This window comes from Odontomachus brunneus, unplaced genomic scaffold, assembly GCF_010583005.1.
Source record: "Odontomachus brunneus isolate Ranch 3 - 2012 unplaced genomic scaffold, Obru_v1 Obru_scaffold_035, whole genome shotgun sequence".
Classification (NCBI taxonomy): Eukaryota; Metazoa; Arthropoda; class Insecta; order Hymenoptera; family Formicidae; genus Odontomachus; species Odontomachus brunneus.
This window is the reverse complement of record NW_022639485.1, coordinates 1038186-1062096: the sequence shown is the minus strand read 5'-3', so window position 1 is coordinate 1062096 and position 23911 is coordinate 1038186. Positions and strand designations below refer to the sequence as shown.

At 43.4% G+C, this 23911-nt stretch overlaps 1 protein-coding gene across 5 annotated transcripts in view; it reads left to right on the top strand.

Moving 5' to 3' along the window:
* The window catches only part of LOC116843753 (solute carrier organic anion transporter family member 74D), a 332001-nt gene that overhangs the window by 196740 nt on the left and 111350 nt on the right, over window positions 1-23911 (top strand). Inside the window, exon 1 of one of the 5 annotated variants that reach the window (XM_032814480.1) lies at window positions 1183-5157. The exons of 3 other annotated variants lie outside the window; for them this stretch is intronic. The gene's annotated coding sequence lies outside the window, so the exon portion shown is untranslated. Of the gene's footprint in view, window positions 1-1182; window positions 5158-18564; window positions 19668-23911 lie in introns of those variants that run through there. One more of the 5 variants, XM_032814485.1, reaches the window with a different exon arrangement.

Below are 23911 nucleotides of genomic sequence, written 5' to 3'. Positions count from 1 at the left end.
ATACTTATATTACTCAATATGCTGACGCTCTTCTAGCACTTGGAGAGTGTATTGATTCAGTATCGCGTAACCAGTCGGAAAAGGGGAGATACGCGGCGAGACTTCCTCTCGAATACTTTCTAAAATAGCCTCGCGCCGCGGAATTATCAGATTTGATCTCGTCGCGCAGCAGTGGCATCGCGATTATTCTTTTTGGGAGCGCGCTCGTTCGAGAGAGATCTCTTCCACGTCAATGGTGCGTCCTGCTTCAGCGCGACTCTGTCGACATCGAGATCCCGGCGCGGGTTTCTCGACGCCGAGACGGAAATCGTTTCGGACGAGCGTGCCCGTAGACAGCGAGGACGCGTTTTTGCGGTCAGACGCCGGGATACGCCGCAAAGGACAATATCGGTGATTATACGACGCGACGGCCGGAATGAAAACGAAATTGGATTCCACACCGCGTTATCGGAAGCAATTCGACCGCTCGTAGGAAGTCTCTCACTTCGTTTCCTTGTACTTTCTAAGAATGACTCTCGTTGGATTATTTCTCTCGTGCGTCCGTCTCTCTGCACGGTTATCGTTTCCGCAAACGTTGCCTCGCCGAGTCTAACGCAACGGAGATACCGTGCAAACCGTAATTTCTTGATTGGGGGTGTACTGACGAAAAGATTCGGTAATAACCAGCAAGCCTGGATAATAGTTACCAGATGTTTCGATACAGTAGTTTAAACTAAACATGTAGGTGAATAGAATCAGATAATTTGGCAAGTCTTAAAAACTTCAGCAAGGTTTGGTGTCTGTTGCTAAGATTGCGCGGCTATTACTAATTTATGTGGTACGTATGATGGTATCATCAAACAATTTGTTAAATAAAATCATGTCGTTCAATGATACCGCATTATGTGATAAATTTACGAAATGGTAGAATACTTTAGTGATAGCCAAACTACTTAATTTTTTATTTTTCTATTTTTTTATTACTAAGTAATTTTCACCAAATTACTTGGTATTACAAACAATTTAATTGTTTCAGCTAAATGTTTTTTGATAATCTTTCTCGTACTTTCGGTCGTTCTATGTACGAGTGAAGCACTCGTTAAGGATGCAATCTTTATAAAGTTGCTGCCAAATTTACGTACCTCTGTCTGTTTGGGGGTGTCCCATAATTGGCGGTGTAATCGGGAAAGTAGCGATTCTTCATGAAATGGAAGAATAAAAATGTCGAAAACGCAGGACAACGTTTTCCTCTCGCGATGTCGCGTTCTCGAGAAAATTCATCTGTAAGATGAGAGAATTTTATCACTCACTATTATTATCGATGTATATAACACCGATGCAACGTGACGTGCGATGCAGCTAACGGAGGAACGACTCGCTAATTCTTTCTTGGTCGCGCGCTCGAAGTTTTACCAAGCGACAAACGTATGGCGAGCCACGCACCAAAGTCCAGACAGGATACGAAGGATTGAGCCTCGTTAGTCCCCAATCGCCGAATCGGAGTCGACTATTTTGGCGTGCGCCCGTGACTCTCGTGTCATTTTGGCCGGTCGACGCGACTTCCAACCGGTCGATGCTTAGATCTTCTCGCGCGCGTTCGCGACCGACGCTCAAAATTGACGAAGGAATTGACTTATTGATTGACTGACACCAATAGGTCGAAAACGTATATTCGTCAATTCTGCATTGTCGACTCGGTTTGAGAATCGCGTCTTCTCGTTGGGAAAGTTGTGCTTGCAAATAGACTCGCTCTTTTGCGACCGTTAGACTCTCCCTCGCTGAATCCCATTCCAGTCGTCGTAACAAGGGCAAGGGTGCGTAAAAGGAACGCGGATGACGATCGAGGGGGTGAAGGAAGGAAGGCGGGAGGGGAGTTTGACGGTGGTTGCGCGTCCACGGCAGTCTGGCCAGTCGATTACGGTGCCGAAACGAGCGCCGGGGTATCTCTCCAACCAGTTTCGGACAGTGTCTTCGCTCGTGGCTATAAAGAGAAGGACGGCGAGCATGCGGATTCGCGAGGGAAGAAGCATGCCTATGCGACGGAGAAAGCGAGAGCCGGAGGAGAACGGCCGCGCGATCGCGAGGAAGGGAAGGGTGCTGCTCGCTTCTCGCGCGATGGAGGAGGACGGAGAGTGAAAAGAGCGGTGGAGGGAAGTACGATTATTCGCGAAGGAGGAGAAGAGAGGCACGGAGGGCGGTCAGGAGGAAGGAAAAGAAAGCGTGATGAAGGGGGAAGCGGAGGGTGGACCGAGGGATAACGAAGGAAGCGTGTCTGGAGGCGAAAGACGCGAGGAGGAGGAAGAGGAGGACGCGAGCGCGGAAGAGCCGAGAAATGAGGGAAACGCCGAGGAAAATATGTTGGACAATAAAGAGGGGCAGATAAGTAGCGAGATACGGGCAAGAAACGAGACGGAGATGAGTAAGATGCCGAGCACAGGAATATGTCTGAATGGGAGGGGGTGGTGGTCGGGTAGGAGGAGAGGAAGAGATAGTCTTTGCCATCTGCCCCTTCCTCCGCGAGTGAAATATGTGCGAAAGAAAAACCTAAGAAGGAGACTCGACTGACCGAGCTAGAAAATCCGCGACGACTCTATGATCGGCGGCTGGATCGGATGAAGCGAAGACACCGGAGGAACTTGACCAACGTCGTGGAGGAACGAGAACAGCGTCATGGCGAGGAAGACGAATACTATCTAGAAGAAGAAGATGACGACGACGACGACGACGAAGATGACGAAGAAGAAGGAGAAGAGCCAGTGGAGGCGGTCGCCGAGTTTGAGTTTCGGTTTCGTTCGTCTCGCGCCTGCTCTACGCCAAACGGGAGCCGAGAGTGAACCTGTTCAGCTGCGAGGAAGATGGAGAGAGAGAAAGAGAGAGAAAGAGGGAGAGAGTGGCAACGACAGAGATCGACAGTATGACCCGACGGCGAGTGCGTCAGCGGGGAGAACGACGGAGAGAGACAGCGTCGCTCGTGCGAGAGTCGGACAGAGCGGGACAGAGGCAGCGGGAAAGAAGGAGGAAGAGAGAAAGAGCGATCCGTGTTGAACGGAGAGAGAGAGAGAGAGAGAGGGACGGGTGGGAGGAAGAGAGAGAACGGCAGAGAGATCGACGCGGGAACGTGATAGAGTAGGCGCGAGCAAGACGGAGCGAGATAGCGAGCGCGAAGAGCGGGGGGTAGAGCGAGAGCAAGAGAGGAGGAGAACAGACTTGAGGCGCTCTGCTCCCAATAACGACTCTCGCCCTCGGTCAGTCGCGCGCGAACCGCGGAGCCGCGAACATCTCTCCGTCTCTCTCGTATCGCCAAGGGGGAGACTCCGGTGTTTCTCGCGCTCGCTTCGGCCTGCCAATCGCGCGCCCGTCATCCGGGCACGTGCGACAGGGAGAAGAAAGGAAAGAAGGACAAGCGAGGGTGAGAATAAACGCGAACCGATGCGAGCGAAGGGAGTCGGGTCGGTCCGGGAAGGTGGTGCGCCTTGATGATCGTGGAGAGGCCCCCGCTTGCGAAAGGGTCGCGCAAAGTGCATTCGCGACATCCCTCCGTCGTCCTGCGCGCACAGAAGTCGTACAGAGACGCGGTGAAAATAGCGTTGCTGGAGGACCGCGAGGTCGTCCGGAGAAATAGCGTTCGCGAATCGAAAAGCGCGTCGGAGAAGAGCGGCTCAGTCAATCAATCGGTCAGTTAGTCGTTTGATCGGTCGGTCCAATCGATTTCTCGCGAAGTTGTCGCGGTAAACCGATCCGACGAGGAAGATCCGCGGGCTTTGGATTAGTCGACGCGAGAGAACTGGCGCATAGGGATAATCGTTCTCCAAGGAGAATTGCTCGCGTTAAGGGCAACGACAAGGGGGTAGTTTGCGTCTTTTAAACGCAGTGATCAGATCGGAGCAAAAAAGAAAGACAGAAAGAGAGGGAGAGGACGACGGACTTTGGGGGAACATCTATTTTATCGATCCGCTCCAGGAAAAAGTGAGTCGTCGCTTTTTCGCTCGCGGACGCGGAGGATAACGCGCGTGATCCGCCGCGGAGTGCAAATTCCCTGCGATCATTCCCCGACCGTGACTTTCACGCTAATAGCTGGGGAGCAACGCTTGGGATAGATTCACGCGTCGCCGCTCATCCGGACGGGTCAGCCCGTGAGATTCTGGCAGTGACAGAAACGTCCAAAATCTCACCAGTGGCGATCGGTCATTGAATCAGAGAGAAAGAGAGAGAGAGGGAGGGAGAGAAAGAGAGAAAGAGAGAGATCGTTCTTCCAGTCGTTCCGCGACCTGGACAATTCGCGACTGTCAACCGAAATTGGCGCAGATCGCTGGACCGTCAGAGCTCCAGCGGTCGGGAAGCGTTGATTCCTCCGGCGGGCCATCCCGAGAAGGCCCGATAATCCCGCCATGAGGCGTCAAATGCCGCGCACTCTGTGATAAGAAGGCGGTCCGCGCGAAACGGAGAAGCTGGCATCGGCGTGGCGGTGGCGACGACGGCGGCGGTGACGACGGCGGGTGACGGCGGGACGGAGGATCGATGGATCTGTAATGCGTGCAAAGTGCGATCGACGTGCACGACGACGACGACGACGACACGGATACCCAGATACCGCAGATCGGGTCGCGGACGGCGGTGGGTGGAGGCGCGGAGAGGAGGCCGGGGATCGGGCGGCGAGGCGGAATAGGGGCGAATGAGTACTTTTCGAGGTTATCTCTCGGGGGGGAGCGCACGTCGGGACGGACACTCGACGATATTAACGATCACGACGACGTCGACGTGATCTCGCGGTATATCCGTGGATGCCAACACGCGGCTCGCTGGTGTGGCCGAGTGAGTGGAGAGCGCAGGGGGCGACCAGGGGTCGAGTGGCAAAGTGAGCAGGTCCGACGACGAAGAGGCGAACGGAAGGCGCAGCGTGTGTGTCGCCGTTGCGCCGAGGAAGCGGCAGCGCGGAGAGGACGCGCGGTGGCTATTGCTATTTTCGAGCCCGCCAAATATCTCGCTTACGCGCTACAACTGCGTCGAGCCGCTGTGTTCTCTCGCTCCTCTTCCGCCGTCCCGTTCCACCTCTCTTTCTCGCTACCGGAACGAGTGTTCCCCTCTCGAGGCGGCGGCGGCGGCGATTCTGCACCGACGACCGCGACGACGAGTCAGCCGACGAGTCAGTTGGACAATCACCTTCGAGACGCGTGACAGGTAGGAGAAATCGAGCAGGAAGCTCCCTCTTTATTTAATTATTCTTTTTGTTTTGGTTATTCATTTGTTTGTTTTTGTCGCTTTATTCCGCCTCTTTCGATCCCCGCGGGGATCGAAGGTGGTTTGCGATGGCTCGTCAGACTCGACGACGGGGGTTGAAGGAAGCGTGGGATTGGGGATGCGCGACGTGCCTTCGCGGGCCGATCACCCGGCGAGACTCGAGCGTGAGAAACCGACACGTCGCGCGCGCGGTCCATCCACTAACATCCGGGGTGAATCGCACCGGTCATTCTTGGCGCTCCGTTCTAACGGATCGCAATCTGGGACTCGATTTGTCTCTCAATCTCGACGAGACACACGTTCGATATGAAAGAGAAAAGAGCAAAAGTCAAAAAAGAGGAAAGACGATAGAAAAGGGAGAATCAGTGACGGAATCACTTGTAGTTTCGATCAGTTTTTATTGACTTGATCCAACAGTGGATTTTGACGGAATTCACGGTGTAATTTGTATCTTTACGATGCATCTCATGATGCACTGAGGAAAAACGACCAGACAGGTGTACGCGAATTTACCAGCAACTTTTTCAGTCAATTTGTAAGGGTTGCTTCCCTTATAAATGGCTCATATGGCATTCATATTTGTTATATAAAATGACGAAATAGAAATACGAAAGAAATGCGCGAAAAAACGATGAAAATTTACTCAAAACATTATCTTGTAACGCGAAAATCATATAGGAAATTGGTCGCTGCATCAACGCTACGACAAATTTATATGATTCTATGATGCAACTTTCATGATTAATTTAATTCATTTTATATTTGTCTTATAAATTTAATTTAAAACATTGTAAAGAGAGAGAGTGTGTTCTCATCTATTATCATCATTATCGATTATCTCACGTCGTGATAATCGTGAAAGTCTATTTGGGTGGTTAAATTAATGTCACCAGAAGTTATAGTTATTTTCGGCGTCAAGTATACTTTCTCGTTAACAAAAAAGCAATACAAGGAATATACATGGAAGATTATTGTCATTCTAAAATTGTACACGGAGAAAATATTGCAGTAAACTTTAACATTATTGTTGTAAATATTATAACAATATTATACATTTTTGCAATCTTGAATCATGTAGAATATGATCGGAATTATTATGCATTTGCTTAAAAATCTATATTTATTATGTATGTTTGATTTTTTTACTACAAAATTATTCTTATAATACTACAGAATTATTCTCGAGTAGATCATCAAATTTACTATTTCTATAGTAATTTATGTGCTACAATTTCAGTATAATCCAGCTTTACGAGAAACATTGATGGAAAACAAATATTATTTATATATTATAATAAATAATATATATTATAACAAATAATATTATATTTCAACGTAATTTTCACTGCAATATCTTCTCTCTGTATATTAACATTTATTGCACAAACGGCCCTGATAATTGCAATTCTTCACTCTGCGATTACAGTCACAAAAGTAGCAAGATACAATTCTCCCACTCTGTGATTGCAGTCACAAGTAGCGAGCAATTTTTTCTCGATGTATTCGTGCGATTATTCGCACGATTGTCGCGTTGCATGCGACCCCCAGCGAAAATTATCACTTAGGTGATATGCGCGCGATTCCTCTCCTTTCGCCGTCTCGAGGGAATATCTCTCCGAGGCTGCGAGCGAACTTTCGAGCATGCTCGATATACGACGAATATATCGAGATTATTTTTACACGTGTCCCGCGTGTGCTGTGCGTCATTGGTAGCTCCCCGCGAGATGCTGCCCGCTTCGCGGCGTATCCACTTCGTGCGCGAAATATTCTCGCGCGGCGCATTCCGCGCTGCTCAGGAATCGCATTTTCCCCGCGACGATCAGGTGTCCGATTGGACGGCGAAAAATTCCGTAGCGCACACGCTCCCGGCTGAGTCGGGGCGAAAATTGAAGCAGCAGCTGCTGCTGCTTACACTTGAGACGTCTCTCGTTGATCATCGGTATCTGCACTCGCCGCGACGGCCACGTCATCGCGTCACAATGGCGCATTCAATGCGCAGCGCGTTTTCGGTAATTCTGCCGCCGCCTCCGATAATAACGTCAGTAGGTCAGAATGCCGTCGCGCGAATAATTCAGCGCGAACTCGATTCGCGCGCTGCAGCCGCAAAAGCCTTTGTTACTCCGTGTTTTCATCGTGCTTCCGAAAAAACACTCGCGAGTGAACGCATGTCGAGAGGTGAATGAATAATCCCAAGCGGCTAATAAATCAGCGCGAATACCGGCAAGGCTCGGCAAACAGCGAGTCATGTGATTAACGAGCCAAACGTGAAAGTCCATCGCGCGCACTTTAATTCGACTGCGACCTTCGCAACTCGTCGCGACAATAAGCCCCGTGACTTCGTTTCTTCACGAAAACAGAACGCGATCTCGCTCCATCGTAGCGCGTCATTCGAACTTCAAGCCCCTTCAGGGCGAGCTTTGTGTCGATTCAGATTCGACTCCGCTAGGTAGATCTCGTCAAAGTCTTCAATTTGACATTCAAATAATTTCTGCGTCTTGGTATTTTAGGCTTTCGCGGTGTTATTCATTACTTTGTTTGTTTTCCGTGTTTGGACCGCGTCTTTCTTATGTTTGGTTTCATTTTTTTTTCAGATTACACTCTCTCTATACTTATATAATTATTATAATTAATATAATTAATTCTTATTATATAACTCTGTTATATAATTTTTATGTCTTATTAATATCTGTTGCTTGAATCTTGGGCTTTAATCGATTGGGCTTTAATTGATTGGGCTTTAATCGATTAAAATTTTCTTTGATACTAAAATACTCGGCAAATCAAAAATCAAGATTAATCAATCGTTATATATATGATCACGAGTAATGTCATCGATTGATAAAATTAATTAGTGTATAATCAGTCACGTTTGATCAATAAGTGGCTTCACCAACCGATGAAATTATTTGTAATTTTATATATGACGACTAATTAATTTGATGATTGATTTGCCATTATTTTAGTTAATTATTTTAGTTAATGAAAATTTTAATCGCTCCTCAAGTCTCAAATGAGATACTCAGATTTTTATTTTCAGTCAGATTTAAGTTCTTCAGTTGAATTATGATAAGTATAACATTTGTATTTGCAGGCGCGATTCAATTGAAAAATTCTCATCTAACTCTAACTGAAATATAAAATCTGAGTATCTCATTTGAGACGAGTTTTAAGCAATAACTATTAATATAAGCCTGAAATTTCAATTCAGAGTCAGATGAGAATGTTTTAGTTAAATCGCGCTTACAAATTCCACGTGTATCATAGGATTCAACTGAAAAACTCGGATCCAACTCTGAGTGAAAATCTGAGTATCTCACACGAGAGACAAGTTTAAAATGACAACTATTAATTAGACTCGAGAGGAATTACATCTGAAACAATATTACATCCATCTCACAGGAACAAAGATCAGGCATCGATTCAATTTTTATGCAAGAACGAGAGCAGTATTCGCGTCATTTGTGCACGCACATATTTGCATTGCACTTTTCGGGGGTGCGTGTAACGTAGAGGGGTTTATCGCGGTTCGTCTCTCGGCGCGCAGGACTTTGTATTTTTTTCCCGCACATGGACCGGACTCGCTTGCCGATCACGTCTCCACCTGGGCTGAATTATTCGCCAGGCGATAAAATTCGAGACCGGAATGAGCGGGACGAGGGGGCCTTCGAAAATTCTTGGGGACGTGAGCTGCCGTGCTGACGAGCGCCGATTAGCGCGAATAGAGTTACCGTCATGTTTCCTCGCGTCCGATCGATTGGACAAATACGAAGCGAAGAGACAGTCTTCTTCCTTCCTCTCTATCCCTGTCTCTTTTTTTCTCTCGCAATTTTTTTACGCGAGATATCTTATTATTTGGAAATATCATGACGAGAGAAAAAGAGGGATTGTTTTGACGAATTTGCTATCAAACTGACGATACGAGATATAGAATGTCATCAATTCGATATTCTTCGACATTATTAATTAATCGAACATTGCATGAAGTTGATAATAACAATTACTCGATATTAAAGTTTTAGGAATTTTTGCGATATATACAGGATGTCTGACTCAAAGTGTATCTCGTATACATGTAAATCAAACTGAACGCAAAATTCATCCACCATTTTGTAAATAATTATGTTGGTTTTTAAGTAATTGTTCGAAGAAGATTAACGAATGATTACTGGTAATGCACCAATATTCTTTAATTAATAACTAAAAATCCATTATTTACAAAATGAGAGAGAGAGAGAGAAAGAGAACTTTCTTGTTCAATTTCATCTGATACACAAACACATGGTAGCAGGTGTTGCTACCACAGCTCATTTGCCATATTAAGATTTTACGTGGTTACTTGCAATATGGTGGAGGAATTTTGTGTTTAGTTTAATCTACACGAAGCTTAGTTTAATCTACATAAATATATTGAGGGAAGAAGATGGTTGATCTAACTAAAATTATAGTTCTTTTTCTAGGCTACAACTATACTTGTTTTAGTGAAACGAGGTAGCAGTAACATTCATACAAGGTTTTCATCGCTATTATTACAGTAGAACTTACAAAAATAATAATTTTCTTGATAATTTATAGCCATTATTTCTCTATATAGTTATAGCTAATACCAGACATTTTTTCTCAGTGTGGAGCATTTTGCGTCAGACAGTATAAGACAATACAATACGATATCATACATATATACAGTATATATATATATATATATATATATATATATATATATATATATATATGTCTTTATACAGTATATACATATATATGTCTTTATACAATATTATACAGTATTATACAGTATTATACATATGCGCATATGTGAATTATTATTCATAATTCGTGAAATCACATCGTGTCGCAGCACCCGAGACACGCTTTGTACCGCAGGGACACACCTCGCAGCGCTGCTTTAAAGTAGCGGCAGTTTAAATCGAAGCTGACGGGAGTCGCGTTAATACGCGTGTTACGCGAGTACCGTTACGTCTCGCCGTAGATTCCACGTGTAAACGCAAACAACCGAAATAGCCTGATGAATATTCATTCCGCGGTGGTAGGCGCAAGTTGTAAATAAGTTCCGAAAACTGCGGGCCGTGCATGCCACCGCGGAGGGGTGGAGAGAGGGGCGAGGGGACGGGTGTCGAGAGGTCGTGGCAAATTTTTTCCGGGTACTCGATTCTTCAGAAAATTCCGTCGCGCGAGCGCCGATTTGCAATTCGATTCGCAATCTCGACGCGGAGGAGTTCGACACTGGATTCGCGCGCGAAGACCATCAGAATGTCAAATAACGCGAGATCACTCGACGCGACTCTACGTATGATCGCACGAACGTTTCGAATTCAAAAGTAGCTCTCGCGATTTAGAACAGTACTAATATATGATTCGACTCGCACCTATCCTGTTCTCTTCAATTTTTTATGAGGGAAGTCGTGACGATATTCATTTTTCTGCATGAGCCTTAACTTACCCACCAGAAGGCACCAAATTAGAAAAAACGTTTTCTTATAACTTACATTGAGCAATAGTTGAGGTGAAAGATCTCGTCGAGAGATCTACTTTAATAATTACTCGATAATCAAAATAATCTAGCAATACATATTTAATTTATATATAAATAAATGATCAATAACGTCCTCTATTCCATAATCTATAAATCACAGATATATATAAAAATGTTTTTTTTTGTACATAATATGAATCTACTTGACGAAGTCTTTCGTTATTGCTCAATATCAATTATAAGGGAAAGTTTTCTCTAACTTTGATGTTGTCTGATGGGTAACCTAAGGTTCATACAGAAAAATGAATACTACCACGCTTTTTTCTCAAACTGAAGGGAATAGGATAAGTGGACATCAAAATCGCTCTGGTCATGTCGGTAACGATCATTGTTCGTGGTCGCCCTTGCGAACTACGATGCGCTCTGCCAGTAGAGCACAGTTATCGCGGATTTATTATTTGGATCACGGTCGGTTACCTCCGCCGTAGACGACGACGAGTGGCTAATGACGTTCTTCCACGAGTCCCGAGCCGGTGAGGAGCGACAAAAAGTTGGCGTCGACTTCGTATAACTGGCACCTATCGCAAGGGGGAAACGAGAATTTACCTTCCAGTTCCTCTCCGTCTCTTCGGCCTCCCTCCTCGGCGAGTCCGAGGAAGAGTTCGCGGATTCTCCCAAACGGTTCGTAAGTCTGTGCTCTTTTTTGCAACGATAACTCGATGATCCTTCTTTCCCACTCCGAGCGGCCAAGGGCGTCCGCTCGAGTGGAAGTCGGGATATTTTCGGTTTTTTCCTAATATCAGGTCGATGCAAAAGATTCGTCGTGTTTGTCGAATAAAGCTGTGGAGACGAAATTATCCGTTTTCAAAAGACTGATCCTTTCTACGAATCAAACGAACAGCGTCAACCATTTTCACGTTTTCCCCTACCTTATACCTGAACTTCTCACACGGAAGGAAAACGAACTTCACACGAAGTTTAACACGGAACGAACCTTTGCATCAACCTAATATTATTTCTATGATTTATTCTTGCGATTGGCGCATTCATTCTCTCGATATACTTTAAAACTAGAGATGTAATTAGAACATAGAATCCAGAGAGCATGTTGAACACACGGTTGTGTCGCTCACGGCTCGCGCCGGGAAGCAATTACGAATCGGCGAACACGCGCGTTGCGGCCGAACCGACGAATTTTTTGCCGCGACCCGAATATCGGGTCGAGTGATTGATGGATACGCGTGCGCTAAGAATATAATCATAGCCACGCGGTCGAGTAATAAGTCGCATTACCACCACGCTGTCACTGTCGCTCGGGACTGTCGTGATTTGCATAGTCACGCGACGCGAAATGCGAGAATTTCAATGACCGGCGTGATTTTACGATCGCTCTTGTCTTTTGCCCGCCGTGCGAACGGCCGCTGACAACGTTTTATCCAGATAGACAGGTGCATCTGTGGACCAACCTGAGTTGGACTACTGTGGACGATTTTTCAGAATTGATTTCGATCGAAATAATCCCGCGTTTTTCCCGGGGAACACAATAGAAATCCAGGGAGAATGACTGAATTATATCGATCGTAATTCATTAAGAGCATGATAGCACTTCTGTGTTGGGATTCTGTAACTCGTTATTGGAGTTAACGACAGTTTCGTTATCATTGCGCAGCTTTTCTACGGTATACAAAAGCTGCGCAACGATAACGAAACTGTCGTTAACTCCAATAATGAGTTACAGAATAGGGCTATTGGGCGCGTATTGCGGAGCCCCTCGGAGTCGATTGCGATCGAAGTGATTCCGTTCACCTCAGAAAAGACGATAAAAGTCTGGGGAACAACAGAACAATTGCGATTTGGAGCCCGATCTGAAGAGTTCCGCGATACGCGCCTCGATGCCGCGTTTCCCCGTTCATATTATTGTGCACACTCGTCTTGTGTTGTGAAACAAGCACTGTACATGAGATTGATCAGAATCCACGCGCCTGCTGGAGTGTTAAAGCTACTTTCACGTGACACCTGTGATCATGACACTGCGCGCCGCGTGTTGCGATATCGCCGCGCGCAACGGCGGCGCGGCCGCCGCGATTTTTCCGTCTGCCCGGCGGCCGTCCGGGTGGGTTCTCCTTCTCGTTTTCCTTTCGCGTCATTTCTGTTACAATTTCATTTTCGCTACGCGCTACCCGCCCGATCCATTACTACGATACGCGACGCCGCGCGGGTATCGCGTTGCGTATCGTTACGCGCTCGCGCGTGTATACTTACGGCGCGCCTTTAAAAGATACGCCGGTGTGTGGCCCCTATTGTGGCTCCGGAATATCCGCTCATTGGAGTGTTAACCTTGGCCTCCCTCGCAATTTTTATCGTGGCCGTGCGCGCGTAAACGCCGTTTACGCATATTCCCGCCGTGCTTATCTCGCTCGTAACGCGACGCTTGAGCAGCGCGTTAGAGCCCGGGCCCCTGTTAGCCCGCGCAAATATTAGTTGTAGGAACATGCGTTAGCTGCATTATGGTTTATCGGGCCGGTGCGAGCCACGGAAACTCGCTAATTACTCACGCTTGATTGTTGTCGCGCGGCCGTGTGAAACGCGCTCAAAATTCGCCGCGGACCGGCTCTTGGACTTTCACGCGAAATCCTGCCGACTCGGTGGGAAATAGGCCGCGGTATCCTCATCATCGTTGCGCGCTTGTTCGCGTGTGTTCCGCAATCAAACGCGGGTTATGTCTCTTTTCATTTTGTCACTCTTTATTTTCGGGTGTCTTTGGAAAAGTAATAGTAATAATAGTAATAGTAATAAATTCTTTACCTCAATCTCGACCCGCTAGAGCGCGACTGACGTAATAAGCAATCAATGAAATTGGGTTATCACTGATCGCGTTATACAGTCCGATGTGCATAAGTTCGCCGCGATTTCTACACATCCGGCGGTTACCATCACCGTGGAAATTCACCGTTGTCTCGATTTATCGATCTCCACGGTGGCCGCGCGAATTTCGCGAGGAAAAAGTCGCGCACTCCCGCTTTCGTTCACGAGAGCCGCGCCGCAGATTTATAAATACTCTCATTAAACCGGTTATCGATATCGGGATTCGCGCGCGTGACATTTATTATCACGCGTCTTTCATGACGGGCAGTCTTTGAATTCCGAGAATGCTCTCTCTCGCCCCCTCTCTCTCTGTTTCGCCCACGATTACGTCCGCGCTGAAATGCCAATTGCATTTTGGTGCGCTCGCATGTGATTTCCCTCCGCCGCCGTCGCCGTCGCGCGCGCGCGCGCGAGACTTTAACCTTAACACGAAGGTTATCTATCGCGCTCCGATTCCGTTGGAGAAACACCAGAGAGCCGGAGAGCCGATATACTTTTACTACCGCGAGAAGTGGGGATACGAGCGTATCCATCGAATAATTGGAGACCCCGAGACATACGGCGTGTGCTCGGACGGATTTTTCATTCTCTCTCGCGTTTCAAGGTTCTGTTCTATCCTTAAGAGCGAGGAAGCAGGCGCGAGGGGAAACGCGACCACGACCGGACGGCATTACACACGCCGCGCGTGGTCTGCGTGCGCTTGTGTACTTCACGCAAACGAGGATTATCGCGCCGACTTCGTTCCTGAGCGACTCGTCCTTTCGAAATCGCCCGCGCATTTTCGCCGGCGAATGCGAAACGCGCGGATTAAATTGCCACCCTCTCGATGCGGCTCAATCCCTCCTTCTGCCAGTACACTTTGCGCGAATTTGCGTCCGATTAGAGTCGGCTCTTTTTCGCGAAGGGAACTTCTCTGGGAGAACGTCTCGTGTGCACGGTAACAAGACGAAATCGCGGGAGAGCAGCGAGTAAAGCTGATAATGAAGCTCCATAAAATCGGGCCGCTTCTTTTCGTGGTACCCTCCTCTCGTACCGTCAGGAAATACCGCCGTTTGTTAGGTGGCTTTCACACGAGAACCTGACGCTCGCATTATCGGACTTGACGTGTGTGTGCATGTGTGTGTGCGTACATGTGTGAGTCATCGCTTCCGCCTCGTAATAACAATGATGGACACGCGTGTTCGGCAATCAGAGTGCGATTAAATTCGCACATTGGGGCGAATAATGTTCGAAAATGTAAGTTTCTCCACTAAAACGAACACTCTTAAGAAATTTCTTTTCCCATAAAACGGTGTTTTATGATAAAAAAAAAAAAGAAATAAGAACAAGGATTGTTAAACAGGAAATTTTTAATTTTAGTCAATTAAATTAATAATATATTTTATACACTATATATAGTATGTTATTTATACTTGTTTATATAATATATTTAATTAATTAATATATATTATGTATATATAATAATATATAATATATTTTATAACCATATATTTCTTTTTTTTTTGAAGGAAAAACTAGACTATACGAAGTGGAATAAGAATTTTTGACGCGTGATGTGGTTAAAAGTAAAACAGGAAATTGCAATGAATTATTCCGAAAAGCGTCATAATTTATTATTGTACGTGCGAATGTCAGCCAGGTGTGACGACAGCTTAAAAGGCAGCGTCTCTCGACGCGCACCGCGTCATTAGCTAAATAACTGCACCGAACCGCGTATGTTTGCTCTTATTATTACTTTCCGACGTGGATTTGCGCGTAGTGCGAAATCGCAGCGCGCGCGCGCACAGCAACTTTCCAAAAAGCTCACCACGAAGAAGATTGCCGGCTGGACGCAACCGTGATTTTTTTGCGCTTTCTCTCTCTCTCTCTCTTTCGCTGCATATTGTGTTGCACCGCCGTAATTTCGATACATAATTGTCAAAACACAAACGCTACGCGAGATCCACCCAGAGGTATAATTGCTTAATTACGACGATTATATCCCGTCGATCTCGACGCACCCAAGAGTCCGACTCTCGCGTTTATCAATTAATGCGAATACGCAATGCTATTACGTTAAGGTAAATCGCACAATTATCAGCATCCACCGTAGTCACAACCTGAATTTTCTTGTGAGTTGCGACACCTCTTCAATTTTAGTTGCGAAGGTCTCTTTTAGCATCACAAAGGGTAAGCGATACAGGTCGCGTGAAAAATTGATTTTTTCAGAGCGCTTTTTGAAGTCTCTTTTGAGACCATATATAAGGGGATTCCACTAAGAATAAGATATTCTTTTTTAGATGTAAACTTACTAGAATTCAGAATGTATCTGGAATAAATCTGATGCTTATGATGAACTTATATGATAGACTTGTGGGTACATAATCTTTTATGAAATACATGAACATGAAATTTTATGAAATACAAGTAACATTTGCCTGAAGCAGTAAAGCAAAAATATCAATTTTTGAACACGTATTTAATCTTGGGCATCCTTGTTGTTTTGATCTTTAAACACGAATATATATAAACTTTTAATATAAAAAATATATATACATATTTTTTTGTTGAAAGTTAAAATATTTGTATTTAAAGACTAAAATAATAAAAATATCCAAATTTAGGTACGTACGTGTTCGAGTATTGGTACTTTTATTTTATATATTGGTACTTTTATTTTGTATATTTTTCTCGCAAATTAACAATAGTTATACAAGAATAACTCAACCCATGTGAAGCACATTTCGAGAAAAATGAAGTTGAAAATTTGATACATGATATGTAAAGAGTACAGGTAGCACTAAGATTCTTTGTGATATTTTTGCTTTACTGCTTCAAGCAAATGTTACTCGTTTCATGTATTTCATAAATGATTATGTACCCGCAAGTCTATCATATAAGTTCATCATAAGCATCAGATTTATTCCAGATACATTCTGAATTCTAGTAAGTTTACATCTAAAAAAGAATATCTTATTCTTAGTGGAATCCCCTTATATATGGCCTCAAAAGAGACTTTACAAAAGGCGCTCTGAAAAAATCAATTTTTCACGCGACCTGCATCGCTTACCCTTTGTGATGCTAAAAGAGACCTTCGCAACTAAAATCGTTTCAAAAGTCAAGCATAGTCAAGTGTGTTTTTTTTAATTGTCTTATTTATTGACAAGCTTAATCCTAAAAAAGGTACGATTAATAGAAAATAGGAAGTGTTTTTCAAATAATTTCAAGCGGACATAAGACTTGGATCTCATTTGATTTATGTAGAAAGACGTGTGAACTATCCATTGGTAAAAAAAAAGAAAGACTCAATAATTATAATTCTATGGGTTAGATCATTCTTGCGTAACTATGGCCAATCGTACTTCGACTGATACAAGTCACACACACGTGTTTGGGTGCGCGCGCCCGTGAATGAGCCAACCGTATAAGAACAACGAGGTTATCGGATGAATAATGAGAGGATCGGCCGAAATGGTTGCGCAACAGGAAGCGATAATACGGACGGATTCGCAGGGCAAGGTTTAATATCCTCCGCACGGAGGCCGGGGCAGTGCGCGCACACAGGAAGACACGCGATCACGATCCGAATGGCGCGCGCGCGAGCGGAGAACGCACGGGGTGCGCTCGAGCGACGCGCCGTCGATCCATCGATCCATCGTGACGGAGTAACGAGCTGCCAAAGCCGGTCGAAATTCGCTTTCGCGGCGCGCGCGCGCCGGGAAGAACGAACAGCTGATGGGCGGGCGCGCGCACGCGGTGCTTTGATGCCTGGGCCTTATCGATCGACGCTTTTCGAGCCGCAACCTGTCCCTCCTCGTCCGTTCCCTCTCTCTCCTTCCCCCTCCCCCCCGTTATCAAAGTCACGATCGAACGAAATAATTCGAACGAGTCACGTAACCCTCCACCTCCCTCGTCGGCCTTCCCGCCCCGTCGCTCCTTTCGCCGCATTAAATGGCAGTTCCGTTAGCCGCAATTTGCGCTTTCGACCGCGCTATCGATTGTCGGCGAAATAATTGCGCGCGCGCGCGCTCTCGACGATTCTTTTGAACTTAGAATAATAATGAGGATGTAGGTCGAGGGCGAGCGATCGGGAGAGAACGACGACGCGCTTGTATTTCGATTTCCTCGCCGATTCGTATTCTTCGATTATTTCACGTACAGATACATATACATATACACATACATGCGTGTATACACACACACACAGAATGCGAAAATTCAATGTGTCTTTGGATCGCCGGGGGGTCTAATTTAGATCGGATCGTGTTCTGTCTTTGTCCACCACGCGAAATATCTTGCACGGGTCTCTCTTTCTTTCTCGATAGTCGCGTATCGATACTCCAATTTTAAACTGACCAGGCTGCCGACCGGTTAGGAGAGAGACCAGCTTTAACTTTGCGGCGCTATTTATAAAACTAGATCGATTCCCTGCCAAGACGAGAGAAGAATGGCGCGAATGTTCATACTTAAATCTTTCAGAGCGAATGTTTTCGGAGCGTCGATTTTTGCAACGTGATTTTGCATCGGGCTTGATCGGGATCTATGGAGAATCTTGAGATATAATACTATACAGAGATTGTTGCCCTTATTTCGATGCTACAAATTATTTGTTGCACGGACGCAATTTTATAGTAAAAATTATTGTGGAATTTTATAACTGAGGAATAGAGAAGACATTCTGCAGCAATTGACTATTCTTTCATTATGTGCTACACTGAAAGAAAAAATATCTAAGAATTAAAAAATATTTATTCATTGGATACTAGAGAAAGAGAGAGAGAGCAATATATTTACTTGTCCTAATATAAAATATTTCTCAAATAAGAAAATATTCCTTTTCTTAAAACCTTAGTTTTTTATATGAAAGCAATTGTTTATTCTATTTAAATAAAGAAGTAGATTTAAGTAAATATGTTATTAGTAAAAATATTTTTTTATTTTTAAAATATTTTTTAACAGTATATTTATTTTAAAAGTATATTTATTTAACAGTGCAAGAACTGAAATATCCTGTTAGAAAATTTGCTATTTGTCTAGCGGAATTTGTTTTTAACAAAATTTATTATTTTTGAATTTTTTACTTATTGTGCTTTATTTATTGTTATTTTTAATTTGTGTTCTCCTTAGCGAGATATAGACTTTATTGACATTTTATTCCTACGCTGCTAGAAACATAATAAAATTGAAAAAAATTTATATAAAAAAAAATACGAGTATTCAATATTCTCCTAATGCTGAATTTAAAAGACACACGAGCTATTTCTTTAAGATAGCTCCAGATCCAGTGCTATAAATATTTTTAGGAAATGTATATTCGGAATTATTTGATATTTAATTATATCTCTCCCTAAGAGATATCTGCTTGGAATTTTTTGTTTAATTTTAATAAGAATGCAATGTATTGATTATGTAACTTACTTAACTGCAGATAGACCATGTACGATAAGCAAACATTGAATAATCTGATAAAAATAAGAAACGGATAAGTGTGATGAAACAATTGTTCGTTCACGATCTGTTTATTACAAATTTTTAATAGCGTTAGAAATTTCGATAAGACCTGGAGAATCGTAAGGAGCGGGGAGAAGAGAGTTGCAAGGTGAGTTGTTACTACAGGCACGAATCAACACTCGTGAGACACACGGTACATTTAAAATATTTTGACTCGGGCACTTCCGACACGTGCCGGAAGGTCCAGAATGTCGCGAAGGCGTTGATTGTTTCGGCGTGATCAAAACAAAGTGCTCGTCACCGAGCGACGGTTGATGTTTGGCGGGAGATGACTTTGCCCTTCTTGCTTATTGTTTCGGGACCTCCGTGCGTCGCGAACTTTCTCCGTGTTCGCGTCATTACGTGCCGAGCCGACGAGCGGCGCGCACGCCGCGACGTGTAGTGAGTGTATCGGCTTGTTGACAATTACCGCCGCGCGTGATTGAAGTATCTCGTCGGTCCTTGCAATATTTGATCTCTCGTCGGCATCGCGTTATCTAATTGCAACGTCTTTCGCGTCGTTGATCGCGTGTGTCAGTGCCGGTGACTGTCCAGGATGAGCCAGAAGAAGCCAGGATGCTGGGCCGGGAAGCCAGGACGGAGTCCTCGAATGCACAAACATTCTCAGGTGTGCGAAATCACTCATTACGCGATATATTTCCGATTTCAACGGGCATTTGACGGATCTCATGAGAATAACGAGATACCCGAGTCGAAATTTGAAACGAAAATGTAGTATGAGTCTCGCAAGTGTTTATTTAATTGTACCTCTAATAATGCTTCTTTGGTCGCGAGTTTCACCCTGAATTTGCCAATGGCTTCTTTGCACTTCGTGTTATTGCACCGAATCAAAATTTCAATTTTTATTGATGCACAGCATTATTAGACACGTAACTGTTTAACATTTTTGCCCTTGCAGCTTTATCAGCTCTTTTCAGAGCTTCAAATTTCCAACGCAAAGAAAAAAAGAAAAGAAAACAACAGATTGTGAAAACAGAAAGTTGATCGTTTCATTCATCCATTTACTCATTATTGTATAATGCATTTAATCTTTATTGTATAACTTAATTATCTGCTTATCTTAAATCTGTCTGCAGTTAAATTAATTTGCATAGTATACACATTGCCTGTTTAAATAAAGATTAAATTAAGAGTAAAGATTGAACGCAGCCAGTCATTAAGATAACTGAATATTAAATAGTATCTGTTCTCCAATATAACATGACTATTCAGATTACCAGCAAATTCTTTAACACGTTGACTGTCGTCTTGATTTTCGATAATTATGCAAAAACTTGACTGATGGTTTTTTGTCTAATTAAGTATCAATTTCTGAATATGTATCCTGTATTTGTTTTGACCTTTAAATATGAATATTTACACTTTCAAAACATAGAATACATGTATATTTATTTTATGTTAAAAGTTTAAATATTTGTATTTAAAGACTAAAACCACAAGAATATTCAGGATTAGCTATGTGTTTGGATATTAATACTTTTACCTTATCTAACGAGTACCCAAAGGTTACACTCCGATTTCTTTCTGATTTGACACAAATGTAGAAGTATAAAAAATATTTAGGTCATATTTTTTTATTTGGCCCACTTTGAGTTTTGCGGACAGCTTTTTAATGTTCTCACTCCTGTCATCAACAAATACAACAAAATGCATAAGAAATAAAATTGAATACAAGATATAGGTGTTTTTGGTTTGCTGATTATGAATATGAGGAAATGTATAAAATTATTATATAAATAATAAAATGTTTAAACAAAACATGTAAAAAGTTGAAAAAAATTATTTTTACAAATAATTTTTCGGTTTAGCCGAAATTTGAACCATTTTTTACTAATTTAACATAGATTTGAAATATTTCGGCTAAAGAAATTTAGAATGATTCGTGTCTTAGTTATGCCGATTTTGTTAAAATTTTAATTAAAATTGCCGGATTTCTCGGTTTGCCGAGATTCGAACTATTTTTTATTAATTTAGCATAGATTTAAAATATTTCGGTTGGAATCTCAGCTAAAGAAATTTAGAATGGTTCGTGTCTCAGCTGTGCCGATTTTGTTAAAATTTTAATTAAAATTGCCGGATTTCTCGGTTTGCCGAGATTCGAACTATTTTTTATTAATTTAGCATAGATTTAAAATATTTCGGTTGGAATCTCAGCTAAAGAAATTTAGAATGGTTCGTGTCTCAGCTGTGCCGATTTTGTTAAAATTATTTAATTATCTTGTATTCAGTTTTCAGATTTTATTTTTTATCTATTTTTGTTGCATTTGTTAATGATAGTAGTGAAAACATTAAAAAGCTATAAACTGCTCGTGAAATTCAAAGTGTGCCAAAATGAAAAAATATAACAAATATTTTTTGTACTTCTACATTTGTATCAAATTAGAAAGAAATCGGATTGTACATTTTAGGGAGGTTTACATGTAAGATACATAATTTAACATACTTTGAGACGCATTAATCACTTTGTATCATTGACTATTTATTAGCAATGCAACTAATTATTCAAGAACAATTAATTATTCGTAACCTCATGAGTACCGATGAACGTTACGACATTCAACGTATTGAGTCATAACATAGAAAATACCACAGTAAATAAACATATGCTGCATTCAAGGTAGGTCAATAGCCTGTATGGCATTATATTTTGAGATTCTACGTTGAATCTTCAAATTCGACGAAATTTGCAGGATCAAAGTGGAATAAAAATTTCGACTCTGGTACGAAGAACAAATGAACGCGATCAGTTATTTCCTCAGATTGAAAGCTTGCTTTGATTGAATTTTTTTCAATCTCACAACTCGAAACAGTTTGTCCGCGCACGATTCATACATTGAGAGAGAGAGAAGAATATATCAAAAATAAAAAAATATTTACAAATATATTTATAAATATATTTATAAATTCTCTTTTATTAAGTAAAATAAACGATTGCTTTCATGTAGAAACTTTTGGAGAAAAGTGTGTTTTCTTATTTGAAAAATATTTTACGGTAGTAAAATACTACTGTAAGTAAATATACTACTGTAATAGTATCCAGCGCGAATCAGTATTATTTATTTCTTAGATGTTCTTCCCCCTTAGTGTAGCCCGTCGTCACACTCATTTGACGAAAATACTCGGCAATTTGTCTAATGGGCTAAACAGCACGTGCTGTGCGTGGATTAAAGCCTATTATCCCGATCTCCATTTCCGCGTGCGCGCTTATTACGCCGGGACGTCAGGGCGCGTCACGCAGTCTATGATGAACATTGATGACTTGAGAACGAACTTTGACCCGAGATTGTCATCGTTAAGCGCGATTCTATGATTCATTTGCGTGTGATACGCCAAGTGCCTCTACGAGGGGGAGTCTCTTTGTGTCCGCGGGAAGGAGAGAACGAGTTACAATCTCGCGTTTAAAATTAGACAGCCACGAGGGGCAGAAGGACAACGCTGAGAATCGGGGTACGACTTGTGGAAGCTTCGTCTATTGCGCGCGCTCGTAATATCTCAGTCGCAATTTCCGGGGATTCCTCGCGATCTCAAACTTCCACGGCCTTCTACGCTCGTTGCATACATAATTTCCGACCGTTCGTCGCGTCTCATAAATATTCAAGCATGGCGGACATTAATCGATATCGCACGCGATTTCGAGTCGAGTGATGATGCGACGTAGACACGCGGCAGTGGACCTGTTGATACGCGTGAAACGACGCGGAATCTTCTTGATTGCGCCGCGAGTGGCCTCGCGAATACATTCAACCCTTTGCACTCCGAGTGCCAACTTGGTTGGCTCTGAGAATTTTGGCCTTTATCTCCACACGCGCCAACTCGCTCGGCAGTGAGCATAAAATTGTACACAGAAGAGAAAGACGTTCTCTTATTTAAAATATCATTATTTTTGATATGTTAATCTTGAATGAGATTACATAGTTAAACGAAGATAAGTTACTTGCATCAACACTTTATATTCAACAGATAATTGTCTAGATCCAAGACGATAAAATTCTTCTGATGAGATTATATATCTTTGCCTTTTATATATGAAAAATTATATATATTGTTCATATTTGAAACAATGATTGTTAATTTGAGTATATCAGTTTTAAATGGAATGAATGGTTATTATAAATGATTATTATATATCATTAAAATAACGAAAACTATTTCGATTCGCAAAAGTGTGCACTAAGAGGAAAAGTATCTAAGAAATAGTAGATACTTAGATATTTTTTTCTCAGTGTAGGACGGGTCGGCACGAGGAATGGGGATATTTTTCTCGGAAACTCCTAAATCATTAAGATCATCTGTCGGTCGACTGATTCGGCGAATTTGAGACGCGTTTTCGAGACGTATTAAGAGAATCGCGTAGCGACGACGAGGGCACTCCGTCCGGTTCTCACCGGATGGAGGAGATTGGCCGTCGCCGAGCAGTCATCGCGACGAATACGTCGCTGAAGTTCCACTCGAGGAGAGCACACGCGACACCCCGTGTTCGTGATGATCGAAGAAGCGGGCAAACGCGACACATTTACTCGGCTCGTTGTCGGAAGAGAGTGCCGGGAGTTTGCGTCCGTAATGGCGAGCTAGGGAAAAGTTCTTCTCGTGCGTGGACCGAAGGGTCTCGGGGCGTGGAGCGACGACGTGACTGCCGTGCATTCTGCTATCTTCCGCGATCGTAATCACGGATGCACGCGGGGCTGAACGCGGTTATTTATAACGCCTTTGAGACGGAACGTGGCGGAGCACGCGGCGATGATATTGCACGCCGGGAGATAGAGATAGAAACAGAGAGAGAGAGAGAGAGAGAGAGAGAGAGAGAGAGAGAGAGAGAGAGAGAGAGAGAGAGGGAGAGAGAGAGAAAGAAAA